The sequence below is a fragment of the Eumetopias jubatus genome, unplaced genomic scaffold (genome assembly GCF_037043125.1).
Source record: "Eumetopias jubatus isolate StellerSeaLion01/CBP00866 unplaced genomic scaffold, mEumJub1_p1.0 scaffold_4, whole genome shotgun sequence".
Taxonomy (NCBI): Eukaryota; Metazoa; Chordata; class Mammalia; order Carnivora; family Otariidae; genus Eumetopias; species Eumetopias jubatus.
Genome location: NW_028274810.1, coordinates 180,070,898 through 180,086,616, shown reverse-complemented (window position 1 = coordinate 180,086,616; position 15,719 = coordinate 180,070,898).

Below are 15,719 nucleotides of genomic sequence, written 5' to 3'. Positions count from 1 at the left end.
TAAGATTTATATTGAAGATTTGTATTTTAAAGGTACAGAACAATATGATGTTAAGCTAACAGTCATCCTGTGGCTTTTAAAATTAAGCATATATTAATCAACAGTATTTTTTATTAAAATATATGAGCCTGATCATGTCATTTGTAGGTTAAAGGTCGAGCTAAAAAGAAAGCTCAACCATCTCACAGGGTTCTAGTAGAATTCATATATTCATTCTATAGGGATAGCAAAAGAAAAAAAAATCAGTTCTTGGCTATCCAGATGTTATAATCTTTCTTCCTACAGCAAAAGAAAGGAGAGAATTTGTGAAAAAGATTACTAGTCCTAAAACACACAAATCTGAAACAAATAAACCAGTGGCTAGGCTTTACTCCGACCAAACTTCTGTGGATGTTCTAGGTCTAGGGATTAAGCCATGTTGGCCTCAAATCTTTGATTCTTATAGCCATTCTTGGCTCTGCAGCCACCATCATGCCTAAAGCTTCCTCCATCCTCCCTCATCTTCAAGTCAGGGACATCACAGGAGAAGGGGCATGCAATAAACATGTTCTAGTGTTTTCTTAGTCCCTGTCCCATGGCTGCTGTGGAGCAATACTGTGATTTTATCATCTACACGTTCAAGCTGCAGGGGAGAGATGATGGATGTTCAGTGTGGCTCAGGCATCAGCCACTGAAACTTAAATAGGTACTTCTTAAACAAAATGGCACCAGTTGAATTAAATGAAATTGCATTCCAGAAGTTATCTTCTATTGATGCAATTCACAGAGACATACGCAAAAGAAAGATCTGAATTGAATCAGATAACTTTTTGAAAATCCTTGGTGGTGGGGAAAGAAAGAATCTGAGAAAAACTTTTGGGACAAATGTTCTGAGAGCAACACCTCTGAGGGTACCACTCGAGGGGAATGTAAGCCAGCACTGGGTCAGGGAAGTGTTTTGCTGGGATAGATTTGAGGAAAGTGAGGAAATCTAGACTAGCGTTTTGATATTCTAGAATAATGTAAGAGGAAAATAAGAAGGGAATAAATACGAAGTAAATAAAAACATTAGGCCGCGTCTATGGTTAAGAGATTTGGTCCATTTTCTCTTTACTGATTTTCAAAGTCCAGCCATTTCCCCTTAATAGATTTTGTTTTTTCTGCTGACATGGTCGTGTTTATTAGATTCTTTTTTTTTTAATTTTTTTATTTTGTAACAACTCCTCAATCACAATGTTAACTTCTGTTACATCAGAAAATACTCTGAGCAAGCACTCCTTGCTTTTTCTCCATAAGGCTTATGTGGAAAGGGCGAAGTTAGGCTAACATAGTCCTACATTTCATTTCCTTTTCCCTCTTGTCTTAAAGCGTAGACTTCAATATATTATACTTTACACCATATTATATGTAGTAAGGCACCCATGGGCATCCTTCTTCATGGTATGCAAAGCAAGCTCACATATACTCTCCACTCGTTCATTCCATAAACAATTAATAGGACTGCATTACGCTCCAGCATTCTCCTAGCACTAATCAGGTAGACCAACCCCATTAGGTACAAAAGTAGGCAGGGTCATCTTCTTTTTCCTTTTTTTGGTAATAAAACTACGCTTCAGATCAGTGACTGGATGAGGTGAGCCCAAATGAGAAAAGCATGGGCAGAAGAGACCAACCCATTCAAGACAGTTACTACTCAAGGGACCCCAAGTTCATGGTTTAATCTCTGTAAGCCTCGGTTTTCTCACCTACAGCACAGAGACAATGATATTTGCCGCATAGAGAATTCTGAAGGTGAGATCAGACACTGTGTCCAAAGTGCCTCATGCAGTTGGTGGAAGTACACACTCGGTAAGGGGCAGTCACAGGAATAGCAGAGAGAGCCACGTGTGCTCATGGCAAGAAAAGAGAGTGGGATCTCACAATCATGGGCTCCAATCCTTTCTCTGCCCCTGGGGAGACAAGTGGTTAAGATTCTGCCTCTGAGTCTCCATAGATGTAAAATGACATAGTCATATTCCCTCCCTTGGAGGAGTATTAACAAAATCAAATGAAAAACAGCACATTTCCTTGGGAATCATATGCTCAAGGAGATGTAATCCTGCATTTGTGCAGGATACTTCTTCTGTTGCCAGGCTCCCTAGTCTGCCCCGGGTTTACAGTTCTCCGGAGCACAGAGACCTTGGCTTATGCAACAGCAAGATAGGGAGAACGAACCCTCAGGTCTTCTGAATCAAAGTCATGTTTTCTCTTCTTTAAACATCATTACTGTTTTGTGACGGAGGGAAGGAAGGAAGAAAGGAAGGAAGGAAGGAAGGAAGGAAGGAAGGAAGGAAGGAAGGAAGGAAGGAAGGAAGGAAGGAAGGAAAGAAGGAAGGAAGGAAGGAAGGAGGGAAGGAAGGAAGGAAGGAAGGAGGGAAGGAAGAGAGGAAGGGAAAAGAGGAAGGGAAGGAGGGAGGGAGGGATTTTTAAAAAGAGAAAAATACCCATATACAGCTCCAGAGACGAATGTCTAAAAGGAAATACACCCCAATGCTGGTAAGATTGGCAGAATTGCTGTTGATTTAATTTCCTCTTAAACTTTTTTCAATTTTTCAAAACTTCACCAAGGAACGTGTGTTAGTTTTATCATCTGAAAAACAAAGAAATAAAAATAAGAAAATATAGATATTTTCCAAAATTGACTTGCATTGCATACATCCACCATAGCACACATGGAATAATGTAACTTCCAATCATCCTTTCTACAATGTCACTTGGTGTAGGTCACGGTCACATCAGTTGGCTGACCAAACTCTGCGATCTCTTGACTGGTATGCAAGTTTGAAGGACCTCCATCAGGAGAAAGCAGATGGCTGTTTTAAAGATGTAAAGATACTCTCCCCCACGAGAGTCAGGGGAAAGCTAGGCAGGGGAAAGCTAGGCAGGGTGTTAAAATATTGTGAAGTCACTTAGGGAAAAAAAAATTGCAAGTCCATGTGGAAAATTTCTGTCATTTCTGGTAGCAAAACTATTTTAAGTCATGCTTCCAGAACAAGAAAATAAATGATTCTTATTGAGTTATGGGATAATAGCCCTGGACTACCATTTTTAAGGTTTCTGTTGTAGCTGTTTACTGTAACGTATTCGACTTCTACATGTAAATTAAGGAAGTCACAGGTTGTGTAAAGGGGAAATGCAGCCTGCTTGCTGTCTGTTTTTCCAGGGAAAGACAAGCAGGATCTGAGTGCCCGTGGCAGTGAGAGACTGTGCCAGCCACTCATCTGTAACCAGGAAGAGAGGACACATCAATCTGACCGAACGTTTCATTTCCACGCTATGAAACAGTGTGCAACGCCACGGCCACATTTAATGGCCCAGACAAAGTACAAAAGGAAACCGGTCATCCTGTTAAAACTATCAGGCACTGAAGAATGAAGCTGGGACCAGAACATGGGGAATGTGCTTTTAATACACTTCTGGCTTCCCCAAACAAGCAGAGGTTGATTTGCATGAGCTTTTCCCAGCTTACAAGCACCGCCTTCTGCTGTATTATTTCAGAAATTGCCCTGAAATTGTTTTCTATACGTTTTTGAAAGCAAAGCATTGCCTAACACTATCCCCAGCATTTCAATCTCTAGCACAGGAAATGTTTTTATCTTTTCTTAAAAGATTTTATTTATTTATTTGACAGAGAGACACACAGAGGGAAAAGGAACACAAGCAGAGGGAGTGGGAGAGGGAGAAGCAGGCTTCCCACCGAGCAGAGAGCCTGGGACCCTGGGATCGTGACCTGAGCCGAAGGCAGACACCTAATGACTGAGCCACCCAGGCGCCCTGGAAATATTTTTATCTTAAGGAGAGCAATTGCATCCATAGCCAGGTAGTGATTTAAGTATTAAAATGGGTTTATTTGGCTGATCTTTTTTTCAGAAGGTAATCTACATGCTATTAAGGGCATGTAATCCTAATGTCCATTGGCCTTGTAGCTCCCACAAACACAATGATACGACAGTATGACCACTTTTTACCAACTGGGCTAGTCTCTATTTATTTCTTCGTAAGCTTGGATGCCTCCCTACCGTGGTCCCATAACCGAGTCAGGCAGCATCATCTTCCCTCCTGTGCTCTCTCTCTTCCTGGTCTGCATAAAGCCACTTGAAAAAGCCTTGTCACCTTCACTGTCCACGCCCCCAGGGCAGTCTCTGACTGTCCCCGAAACACACAGGGCTTACCATGCGAGAGTACACAGGGTCGTGTGCAAAGTTACGGGAAGTCTTCTCTTCCCAATCCGATGGCACTGCCGGTGAGGCTCACAAGGTGTCTCTCAAAGAGTTCTGTGAACTCCTGGCCTTTACTTCATGCCCAGAATAATGTCACGTTTCTCATGAAAATTAGTTTCCAACATCCATAGTCATCGTATGTCAAACAAAATCTGCTGAATTTGAAGGGGAGTAATTGCTATAATATCTCCTCCATATTCTGCCCCTCTCAGCTAAAACCCCTCCGTCCTTCATCAATTATAGAAGGTCCCATGCATGTCTCAATAGAGTCAAGTAGATACTGGTTTGGGGAAGGAGATGAGGGATGGGAGGTGGAGGGGGATGTTTATATAGATAATATCTTTGTCTCAGCTCAGCCAGACTAAAAGCCCCAGAAGTAAGATTAACGCATATTATTTTTACCTGCCCTCAAGGGTGAAAGATTCCATTGTTGGGCTCATTCATCACACACGACACTTGCCCTGTAGCTGAAACAACATAGAGTGGAATTTGGAGCTGTTGACCAGAAATTAGGGCATTTTGATTCCAGTCCTCACCCTGCCCCTTTCTGGCCTTGAGTCCCCGGGCACACATGAAGGAATATACTTTGTCTTGCCCAGAGCTCTGTTCTCACAGCTTAACAACTGTTCCACCAGTAGGTTTAGCTGTCCATACAGATGAAATGATAACAACTATCTTGCTGGCCAAATGGGGCTGTAAAATTAAGATATGTCATGTGTGAACATGTGCATTCAGTGTCTGCCTTCTCCTTATGAGTCAAAACACAATCTTCACGAAGTCTCATAAAGCCACGGATCACGTTACCCTAACTCCACATCCAGGAAAAGAAACAGGGCCCAGCTTTTCAAATCTTTCCTTGAGAGTAGTCAGACACCTCCTTCAGGGGCTCCTTCCTGGTCAGAATGTGTGAGCACCTCCTCCTCACAAACTCCTGTTATTCAAGCACCAGCTCTCAAGAAGAATTTTTTTGATGTGCTTATTATTTTGTGTTAGCTCAACTATCTTCTACTATTTTTCACTAGAAAATGCTAGTGCCACAGAGTGCCTGCCAACCCTTCCTGGGCATGTATCAAGAGCAAGAACCGAACTTTCCTTGTGTCGGCCACAAGACTCTCAGGGTTAATCTGGGGACTCCGTGTAACCGAATCTATCCTGACAAATTCCGGTTCATGGTAAAAACCCATTTTTGTTGGGATAGCTATTAACTATTTTAACTATTTAACTATTGCATGAATTAAGAACATGCTGCCAAACACAACCACAGCGAAAGCCTCACACACGAGGTGTCGGAAGCCCAGACTCCAGATCCAGCTGGACCACTACCTTGTCGTGTGGCTTGGTCATCTCTTTATATTGTACAGGCTTTGTTCTCTGTTTTTAATAAATGAAGAGAGAGGAGTCAATTAGATTTAAAGGTCCAGCAATCTGGGAGGGGCCGGGTGGCTCAGTCAGTTAATCTGCTGCCTTTGGCTTGGGTCATGATCCCGGAGCCCTGGGATTGAGCCCCACATCGGACTCCCTGCTCTGCAGGGAGACTGCTTCTTCCTCTCCCCCTCCCCCTGTTCATGCTCTCTCTCTCTCTGTGTCAAATAAATGAATAAAATCTTTAAAAAAATAAAGGTCTAGCAATCTATAAACGAATCTCTGGTTGCTTGTCTAAGAACCTACTCGTTACCTATAATTTTCTATAACTATGCTTTCTTCAAAAAGTAAAAAAAAAAAAATATATTGACTGACAGTTATTTGGAATGCAACCTATTTGTAAGTGTAGGATGATGTTAAAGTCTGCATCTCATTTGCTGTCAGGTTACTTATAAATCCTGTATAGAAGCAATTCTACTTTAAAAAAAAAAAAGAAGCAGATCTGCCTTATGAAACAAGTCTCGTGTATGCGTGTGTATGTGAGTGTGTGTGTCAATCATGCAATGAACAATCCTACAATTTATACAATTCGAGTGCACAAAAAATTTAACTCAACAGAATCCAAGCTGAGGTGCCTTATCAGTGAGAGAACGAACAAAGTGATCATTGCATTCAGAGTAATAAAAGAGAAGATGCTCTAGAAAGAAATGTAAATGAAAAATAGTAAAACTAAGCTCTTGTTGAGGCAAACTGAACCAAGACTTTAGGGAATGTTCCAGATGAGGAGGAAGCAATCCTTTTCAATCTATAAGGTCCATTTCTGGCTTTGGGTTCCTTTGCCATGTAGCTTTCAGGGGGTTTTAGCAGAATTGTATTACAAGAAGAGATCAGGCACAAATGTTTCTGGAAGTAGTGTGGGAGGGCCAAAGCTCTTCATTTTGATATGAATTATGTTTTCATCTCTGGTTCTGGAGTTGAGCTATTGCCTCCTGCTCTGGTTTTTCCCCAATATCTGCCTTGGCTGTGGTGCTAAGCTTCAACTGCATCAATTAACATCTCGGGCTTTGCCCAATCCGGGTCCTGCTTGCCACCTAACATTTTACTTAAGTCATTTTCAAATTCTCTCTTCTGAACAAACCTATACTTATCCCATGATTGGGCACTGACATAATCAAGTCGTGTTTGTGCATTCATGCTTACTGCTTAGACCCACGTTTAGGAAAATGAGTACATTTTACTTTTGAATAGTGGATAAAGAATGCAAATTTGTGCAGGTTAATTTTGTCTTCAGTGCTGATCACTGTTCCTTGGTTGAGTTATCTGCATTATAACTTAAATATAAATACATTATATATCGTGTGTATACATATATACAAATACATATATGTATATATTACTACAAACAGAAAGTAGAATCGAACATGTGTGTCAGAGTTAAAATGAATAATAAAAATATATTAGCTTTTTTGAGTTTATACTATCTATAATTACACATGTATATTTACTTTCTGATACTAATTTGTATTTTGGAAGAATGTGTGTAAAACAAGGAAAATAAGTACACACGGAATAATATTTTGGTGAAAATCATTTATGAGTTTTCCTTTCTACCTTCCATGACCTTGTGCATTATTGGTCAGCACAAAGTATCCATATGGCAAAGTAAGATTAGAATTTATGACAACAGTTAAGGAGAAAGAATGAGCCGATAGTCTGCATCTGACATTCACAAGATTTTACAACAGGACAAGAGACTTGAGGGCCAGGCATTGTTGAGGGGAAAGGCTTTTCCAATCCCTTTTGTTCCTTCCTTATCCTATCTGCCCCAAAGCCGCGAGACCCGTGCTCTGTGTGTTCTCCTTTACTTGTAAGAGTTTTTCTTTCTATGCAAGAGGTAAAGACCATTAACTTGACCCTCTAAGGTAAGAGGAAGATATGAGTTAGGGGACATGCAAGAAAAGCCTGCTCCCTTTTGGTCCCAAGAAGTGTAAGAAGAGCAAAGAGGGGGAGACGAATGAGTCAGGGAGAGGCCCGGGGCAGATGAGGTAAGGGTTAGGCATGGAATCACCGGTGAAGCAGACTCCTCTGCCTCTGTTTCCCCTTTGGATGTCTGGGAAGAGCCTTCCTGACAACCGTCTGCAATCAATGTGCAGCTTAGTCTAGGCTTTACTCTGCCAAACTGTCCTTGGTTCCGTTATGCTAGAGACAGGAAGTTGTGGCAACTGGGGGTCCGGCTGGGGAGAGGAAAGCTGGGGGCACCACAATGGAAAACAGCCAAGAGTTCACCAGCCACAGACTTCAACACCAGGGGCCAGCAGGACTCCAGCACCCAGACTCACCCCCCGCAGAAGCCAGAGGCCAGCAGCACCCAGGGGCCCCCTGTGTCTCCTCTCTGCTTTATGGTCAGTTTGCTTTAGCCACCATCTTGAAAAGAAGGAGCTGGGAGAGGGATGGAAGACGGAAGAATCAAAGACACAGCACATTCACAGATGTGACTATCAAATTAGTATCTGGTTATTCATATTTGTGGACTGAAGTGTTACTTTTTCCCATTGACCACGGTGGGAACTCATAAAGGAAACAAGATCACAGTCAATAAAGCAAGTTATATTTTCTTTACCAATCCAAGCTGTCACGTAAGTTAAAATTTTCAGTGCACTACACAAATTAAAAGGAAGTGGCCCTAAAGTATATTTGAAAGAAAAGCGTCTATTTGACTCAAAGTTGAAGAAGGACTATGCTATAAAAAGCAATATAAAACAAGCATTAAGGTTGTTTTGTAATCACTCTGTTGCTCCCACCCAATTAGGGGTATTAAATGAAATTGTCTGCATTTATTTTTTTAAGATTTTATTTATTTATTTGAGAGAGAAAGAGAGAGAGAAAGAGAGGGCGAAGCAGATTCCTGCTGAGCAGAGAGCCTGACATGGGACTCGATCCCAGGACCGTGAGATCATGACCTGCGCTGAAGGCAGACACTTAACTGACTGGGCCATCCAGGTGCCCTGCAATTGTCCACATTCAAAAAACATTTGTATGTGTCATGGATTGTATTAATACCAATAAGTATTAGGTGCCTTTTCTGCAAGGGGTTTACTCACCTCACCCCACTGCACTGAGGTGTGGCCTCATGATTTGCTTTGCCAATAAGAGTTGAGGAGAAGTAATTCCTCTCACTTCCACGCAGATCCTTAAGAGTCAGATTACAGTTCACTGTGATTTATTTTCCCTTATCATTAGGTTGTGGAAGCATCTACCAAGATGGAGCCTCCATCAACCTGAGCTCTTAAGCAGCTACAATGAGCAAAGCCCCCAGCCGACCCAAAAGAAAGTGTAGTATGTGCAAAAAATAAACCTTTTTTTCAAGCTGCATGTTATTACACTAAAAGCTAGCCTCTCCTCACCAATACATATAAGAAGCATGGAGTTTTAGTATGCCTAATATTTATGTTTCTGCTTTTGGTGAGTTTAAAAAGATATTACAGGATGGTAATTTAAAAGGTGTCTGTTTTATTCAAATAATTTTAAGATCTTGCCAAGACATGCTCATATTAAGAAGATAAAAGAAACCCAGTTAAAAAACCCACCAGGAATGACAAAAGCGTTCCTGAATAATATCAGTATTCTATGCAAAGTGGCTTTCAAAGAAATTCTGTGTTAAGGGAATAAATACCATTAAGACAATTGAGCAGAAAATATATCTCATCAAAAAATTAATCAAGGTCATGAACTTGTTCAGATTTAGTGAAATGAGGATGGGAGGAAAAGGGCACACTGCCTTGAGAAGCAAAAAGCATTGTAATGGATATCATCTTTCTTTTCAATCATTTTTATCAAGATTCTTGCCTTTTTATCATGGAAATATGTGAACATATATAAAAGTAGGCACCACCCAGCCTCCACATGATCAATTCATGCCCAGCCTTATTTCTTTACACACATTCATTTCATTCCACCTCAAATTATTTTAAGCAAATCCTAAACATCATATATATAAATATGTGTGTGTGTGTGTGTGTGTGTGTGTGTGTGTGTGTATAATTACATATTAGGTGTAATTGTTTCTGTATATGCCTCTAAATGACAGGAATTCCTCACTTAAACATAAGTAAAAATTGACAACTGTAGTTCCCTAATATTATCAAAAATCTAATCAGTGTTCTAATTTCCTTGAGTTTCCTTCTAATTTTTATTACTTGTTTGTTTGCATTAGTATTCAAACAAGATCTATACACTGATTACAATTGATCCCTATGGTTCATGTCCCTTTTGCTTATTGATTCTTCCTCAATTTTTTTTTCTCCCTGCAATTGTATTATTATTGTGGAAAAGACAGAACCGTGAGTCCTAGAGAATTCTCATTATCTAGATTTTCCTGATTCTATCATGTGGGGTCATTGATCATGTTCCTCTGACTCCTTATCTACCATATATTGATAGTTAGATCAATGGTTAGATTAGGCTTGGTCACTTGATGCGTTTCAGTCCGTAGACTATTGTGCTTGTGGATTCTCAAATTGTCCCATCTTCGGTCTGTGGCAATCTTTGCAAGTTGGGTCCTGAATCTCTGTGCCATGACCCTAGTAATTTTGGATGCCTTCCCTGTTCTGTTATGACAAGATACTCAAGGGTGATCATTCATTTCCTACCCTGGACCTGGGCTCTGCCGTTCTCCAAGAAGACTTAGTTTCTTTAGGACAAATTACCTCCGGGGGGTTCTCATTGTAACAGAGCTGGACATTTTTTTCTAAACTTTTTTTTAATGGAAGAAGCGAGAAAAACATATATTTTAAGATAGAAAATGTCATAAATTTATACTAAAATTTTAAATTCAAAATCAGCTCTACAAGATCGTCTACATAATCTGATCCATCTTACAGCTCTTCACACTCTGAGAATTCCAGTTCTTAATGTCAAAAAGCAAATTAGCTCATCTGCTCCAACACACACTATACACACATGGGCTCAGAAGAACAAACTAACATCACTATCAAACATTTAAGGTTTGGGGAAGGAGCAATATTTTGTCCTTGATGTATATTCCACTAAGGATATACAGCTAAATTACTGTGTTGCAAAGGGCTTGGAATAATTACTCTCTGAGTGGTTATGCTGTCAACCTAATATACAGTTAAGTTCATTTGTTTCATTTTACTTCTGACTTCTAAGGACTGCTTGTTTAAAATTTAATTTTCTTTTCTAATTATATGAAATATCTACATAGTTTTAAAATTATAAAATCAAATCACCTATAAAATAAGACATATTCAAAGAAAATTTACCTTCTATCCATGTCCCTTCCACTCCATTTTCCCCCTCCTAATTTGGGTAACTCTTAGAATTTCAGTATATGATATATTCCTGTATTTTTAATATAGGCATACATATAAGAATTTAATATAAAGATAGGTGTGTGAATATATATTCCCTTCTTAGATTGTAATATATTACACACAAATTTCTTCATCTTGTTTTTCCTCATAAAAAATATATTTAGAGCTTGATCTAAGTAGTATATAGAGATAGTCCTCATGTTGTTTAAAAAATTCATAGTATTCATGGGGTCAATATGCCATAGTTTATTCAATCAGACAGACCCCCATTGGGTCCAAATGGAAAAGAGAAATGCTCATTTAATTTTGCCAGACATTGCCAAATTCTCTTCCATAGATAGTTGTACAATTTTACAATCCTATTGACACTGTATGAGATTGCCTGTTTCTGCACAATCTACCAACAGATTATTTTAATCTTTTGGAGTTTTGCAACATGATAAGTGAGAAACTGTATTCCATAGCTGCTTTAATTTGCATTTTCCCATTATAAGCAGTGTTTTTCATATGGCTGAGAATCGTTCGAATCTTGTTTTCTCTAGATGGAAGTGTCCATCTCTGTAGCCCAATTTTTTCATATTGGTCTTTTTTTCTCTATTTTGAGAAACTTTCTGTGTTAGGAATTCTAATATTTTGTGAGGGGCGCCTCAGTTGGTTAAGTGTCTGCCTTCGGCTCAGGTCATGGTCCCAGGGTCCTGGGATCGAGTCCCCCATCGGGCTCCCTGCTCAGTGGGGAGATTGCTTCTCCCTCTGCCCCTCCCCCGATCCTGCGCGCTCTCTCTCTCACTCACTTTCTCTCTCTCAGATAAATAAATAAAATCTTTAAATAAATTTAACTAGTATTTTGTGAATATGTTGCAAATATTTTTGCAGTGTATTCTTTTTCCTTTTTCCTTGGCTCATGTTTTTATTGCTGGTTGGTTTTGTTTTGACAAGGCAGTGATTGTCTCACAATAGTCATCTTTTAATGTAATCAAATTTATCAATCTTTTCCTTGTTTTTTTCTGAGTTTTGAATCATACTTAAGATTAAGTTTTCCTCACTACCAAGTTACAGAGAAATTCACCTATAGTTTTACCTAGTACTTGCTTGATGTCATATTTTTATACATAAGTCTCTGATATATTTACAATTACTCTGGAGTTAGATATAATGAATAGATCTTTCTCATAGCATAGTTTTTTCAGTAATCCCAGTGCTACTTATTAAAAGTCCATCTACTACCCATTTATTAAAAATACTGCACTTGTGCTATTGCTAAATGCCATCATGCAATTGACTCTGTTACCAGATTTTCCATTTTGTTCCATTGCTCTGTCTGCATAAGCCAAAATCAAACTTTAATTACAGAAGCTTTCTTTATCTTTCAATATTTCATAGGGAACAGCCCAATCTGTTGTTCTTCTTCCTCTGCGGGATTTTCCCATTATTCTTGCTTATTTTCTTACAAGTGAAAGCCGCCCCCAAAAATTTCTGATGGCATGTTTATACAGAGTATATTAAACATATAAATTGCTTTTCGGAATAACTGGCATCTTCATGCTATTAAACCATGTTAATCATAAACATAGTACTCCCTTCCATCTATTCAACTCCAATGTTCTGTCTCCTGGGGTGTTTATGGTTTTCCTCATCAAGAATTATGAAATTGCTTATTTGTTTATGACAACAAAACATCATCTTTTATTCTATTATATTTTATGACTGGTTTGTATTTGAACATATGAATATATGAAGCTTTGGGTAACCTGCTACTTTCTAAGGTTTTTTTTAACTGAATAATCTTATTATTTAAAGTAACTTTCCCTTTACTCTTTGAGATTTTTAAAATTAGATAATCCTATCATCTACAAGTACAGTTTTATCTTGTTCTTCCCAATTCTTAGGCCTCTAATTGCTCATATTTTTTCATCCAATTGCATTGAGTAATTCTCCTAACATAATGTTAAATATAAGCCTTTTCCCCCCTCACTTTAACAAGAAAGACTCTGGTGTTTCTCCATTAAGTAAAATGAAGGTTTTGGGGATGAAGTATACATGCACACACACACGCACACAAACAATGCATAGTTTAAGTCAAGAAGTACCCATTAATTTCTACTTCATTTATTCTTTTTCACATGAGCGGGTGTTGAATTTTGTCAAATGCATTTTCTGTGACTATAAAGGCAATCATATTTTTCTCCCAAATTCTATTACTATGATGGATTATAAAAATGGATTGCCTAATATTGATCTACTTTTGCATTTCTAGAATAAAACCCACTTAGTCATAGTTTCTTAATTTTATTGTGCTGTTGGATTGTATTTGCTGACAATTTATTTAAGATTTTTACATCAAAAGTAATAAGTGATATTGGTCTGTAATTTCCTTTTTGTTGCAATCTTCATCAAGTTTGGGAAGCAATGTTATAATCATTCTATATAAAGAACTGAAAATATATACTGTTTTCTGTAGAATTGGGATCATCTTCTCTTTAACAGTTTGATAGATATGCCCTGAGAAACCATATGGGCCATTTTAGTTGGAGCTCTTTAATTTCTTTGTTCTACTGTAATTTGTCTGTTTAGACTCCCTACTGAGGTCAATTTGGGGAGGTTGTATTTTTCTTTAAAAATAATGATCAGTTTCATTTCTTACTCTTTCATTTATTTCATTTACTGTGAAATCTGTGGATTTGGCCAGTGGAGCTTCGCATACATGACAAAGCCTGGGGCTTGAAGCTCACTCTCTGCTGCAGTTGAAGTGATAGGAGCACCATGTAAATGAGCCTGAGCTGGCCTCAGTGAGGAAGAAAGACCACATGGAAAGGAACTAACATGCCTCAGCCACCAGCCTACCAATAGTCAGACGTGTGAGTGATGCCACCCTAGATCATCCAGACTCCGCTGCTCACAGAACTCACTAGAGATTAGCCAGTTCAATCCAGAAAGACCATCCAGTCAAACCAGGGGGAGAGGAAAAACAGTGATTATTTTAAGCTGCTTACTCTGAGCTTGTTTGGGGTTGTTCATGATGTAGCATCAGCTTATTGATACAGAGATCGACCTCAAAAGGAATTATAAAATTCTCCTGGTGGCTTATTCAGATAGACGGTTCCCGAAGAGGTGATATTTAAGTGGAGACCTGAAGGATGGGAGGAACCAGGTTTTTGAAGGGGGTGAAGGGGGTGGGGTCAAGGAGGAAGATGGAGAAGGAAGGGAACAACCAATAACATAGAGCTGGAAGGCTATGCACAGGATTATAAAACAGCAGGCCGAGTTTGGCTTTCAGGGGCAATAAGAAGCCATTAAAAAGGCTCTAAGGAGGAATGGGAGGTGATCAGATTTTTAAGTTTTGTGTTTTTTTTTTTTTTTTAAGCTTACAGATGATTCTAATGCATAGGCCGAAGTGGAAAATCACTATAAATGTGAAATTAAAGGAAAGGCCAACAAGGAGATCTCTGAAATACACCACTAGTTGCTTTCAACTCGTCTTTCATTCATTTCTTCAGTCATTTGTGTAGCTTCTAATGTGCAGGTTCTTACAGCTGGTGAGGCAAACAGAAACGATGAATGGGCTCAGCCCAGGGGCATGGCAAAATAAAAGCAATTGATGTTAATACTCATTAAAATTAAATCGTGCCTTTGACTAAAAGTCAATACCATGGTTTAAATGCTGAAATTATCTCACACTTTTACAATTTTAGTTACTCACTTGACCTGTGAATACTGAATGAGAGTAGAGAAAGGGGAAGGAAAAAGGTACCACAGAAAAATAGAAAAGAAGGAGGCTCTGGCTTGGGCATTACTGTAAAATGTGCAGGCTCAACATGGCATGACAGAGGGAAGAAAGAAGGAAAAAACACGGCACCAGCACCTAGGGATGACCCGAAAGCCACCATGTGAGTGTCTAGTGGGACAGGAAGTGGTAAGCCTGGCTCAGTTCAGGGAGGCCGGGTTTCAGCCTCTAGGAAAAAGGGATTCTGTTGTCAGCAGCTCAAGCTTCCTAGGGCCAGGACATCCCTGGTGCTGTTAGGAGAGCAGCGCTCTGGGGCCCGGGCACGGTGGGCTTCATCCAGCAACATCATCTCCTGCACAGCCCTCACTGGGCTTGACATATCCATTTCCAACTTAGACTCTGATCTGAGCAGGGCTGACTCGGGAATTAGGTAGGAATATAAACCAGGTTGTAGTCTGAAGGTTTAGACTCTGCAGGGTGGACAAACCAAATGCCAGGAGTGCAGGATTCAGGCAAGAAAAGTAAGAGAATAAAGCAGGAGAGATTTCTTAAAGGTGGAGCATTCTACTGTTACCCTACTGGTTTTTGGTTTTTTTATATTTCAACTAAGTCTTGGGAGGGTATTAGAGAGTGGTGGGGACTGTGGCAAACTGACCAAAGATGACTTCCAAGGCTCCAATAACTTTTAAAATAAAGAATGCTGGCCCGGTGTTCCTACACCTTTTAATTTTTTTCAAGATCATCCAGGAGATAAATATATCTTTCAATTTTTATAAAAAGTACTGTGACTTTTTAAAATCTTGATTGTTGTCCATGCTCCAACAACAACAACAAGACGAAAATTGCACAGGTAATACATGTATACACTGAATGTCTTCAAGGTCCCAGTTTAGGACTTGCGATCTGTGAACATTTCACCAAATGGGCAAGAAAGGGCTGGGATCTGACGAATGAGGTTTTCAGCTAGGAAATGAGTTCCTGCTACTCCATGATGCAGAGCTTAAAAGAAAGTTGGTGAACAGGGGGCAACTGTGCATTTATAACGGGGGCCAACATCAGCCAGTG